We start from the raw sequence: 2106 nt of genomic DNA on the forward strand, positions 1-2106 counted from the left end.
CCCCTCCATTCCAGATTCAGCCGTCTTCAACAATAAGGAAAATGTATTATATCAAGTAACAAGAAATCTAAGGGTAGGACAACTCTAGAGTTAGTTCATTCAACATCTCAATAACATCAGGGACCCAAATCCTTTCCATCTTTTTGCTCTGATCCTTAGGCCAGTGTTCCCATAGTTTAAAAGGGCTGCCACAATTCTCGCTGACATATGCATGCACACAATGTCCAGCTGAAGACTAGAGACCGTTGCTACCCATGTGTCTCATTTTATTAGCAAGGAAAACCTGTCTCAGAAGCCCTCAAGCATACTTCCCACATGTTCCCACATGTAAATCAGTCACCAGCAAAGAGTTAGAAACCATCATGAATGGCTTAAATTAATTATTTCACCCCCTGTGACTGGGAATTAGAATCTCCTCCCCAAGCACATGAAGAGTTGGGTGAATACCTGGGAAAAGTTGGGGTTCTCTTAGGAGGAATGAAGAGAGAATAGTTGTTGGGAAGGCAAACAGTTTGATACAGATTGTAATAAAGTAAATGTACCAGAATAAGCTAGGTTAGGCTGTGGGAACAAGTGATTCCAGAGGTTTATAACAACAAAGTTTTATTTCTCGAAATACCATATATGTTCATTGCAGGTCAGCTTGGCTGTATTCTAGGTTGTCTTTATGCTGGCACGCAAGCTGATAGAGCAACCTTTATCTGGAATAATGTTGGTGTCGTGAAAGAGAAATAGCAGTCATGGTGAGTCTTACTCCAGATGGCTCTTAATGCTTCTGCCTGGAACCTATACATGTTAGATCTGCTCACATAGTCTTGATCAGAACAAGGTCACCTGGCCAAGTCCAAGTGGAGTGGGGAAGTATAATCCTTCCCCAGGAAGGGCCACAGAATTTTGTGAAACTTTATGACCAACAATATAGTCTGCCACAATTGAGGACCAAACCTACTCTGCTAATCACTTGTCCTCTCCCTGGGGTTCCCAAGGGAACGATACACAAGGAAGAAATTGGAATAGAAACTAAAGGATCATTTTATTTGTAGCTGAGCTAGCACCCAATAACTTCTAGAACAGAACTCTTCCAAAAGATTGGGTTGAATCACATGACTTAGGTCTAAGGCTGAAGTGAAGCTTCTTTATTCCTGCCCCCACCCCCTCTAAATTTTGGAACTAGCAGGCATAGGCATGCCCGCAGAAAGAGAAGATGATCAGGTGTGCAACACAGACCAGCTTTCCTCATCTAAGTGTATCCTGAATGGAGACTGGGCTGAGCCTTCTCAGCTGTCAATCCGGAGCAAAAGTGGCACACTTGGCTACGTGAACTTTCCATCGCCGCTGACCCCAAACACTGGTTAAATATGGACTAATGATTGCCCTGGGTTCTGGCCAATCAGGTTAACAACTCCTTTTTTCTTTTTCTTTTTTTCTTTATTGATTAAGGTATTACATATGTGTCCTCATCCCCCCATTGCCCTCCGCACCTGCCCAATCATGCCCTCACCCTCACCCCCTGTTGTCTGCATCCATCGGTTATGCTTATATGCATGCATACAAGTCCTTTGGTTGATCTCTTTTTTCCGTTTGAAGGTAGCTAGTAAGAAGGCAGGGAGAGGCCCTAGCCAGTTTGGCTCAGTGGATAGAGCGTCAGCCTGCAGACTGAAGGGTCCTGGGTTCCATTCCCCATCAAGGGCACATGCACAGGTTGTGGACTTGACCCCAGTAGGGGCCGTGCAGGAGGCAGCCGATTGATGATTCTATCATCATTGATGTTTCTACCTCTCTCTCCCTCTCCCTCCCCCTCTGAAATCAGTAAAAATATATTTGGGAGGGGAAAAAAAAGAGGGCAAGGAGAGGAGAAGGGAATTCCTTCCTATGCTCCCACTTCCTCACTTTTGTTCTCTCTTAATCCGTTAGGAAGAGGAGTACAAGAGTGCTCTGCCAAACAAATACATGTGCACGATCTATTTGCCTCCTTATGTAGACTGAAAGCCTTGCAAGAACAGGGGCCAGTGCATTGTGTATCATGTTTTAAATGTGGTGAGTACTCAGGTGTCTGCTGGTAACCATTCTAAGTGTCATTTAAAAGACGTCATTGCCATTGCAGTT

The sequence above is a fragment of the Myotis yumanensis genome, unplaced genomic scaffold, assembly GCF_028538775.1.
Source record: "Myotis yumanensis isolate MYYU_CA2020_CCGP unplaced genomic scaffold, mMyoYum1.0.hap1 SCAF_2, whole genome shotgun sequence".
Classification (NCBI taxonomy): domain Eukaryota; kingdom Metazoa; phylum Chordata; class Mammalia; order Chiroptera; family Vespertilionidae; genus Myotis; species Myotis yumanensis.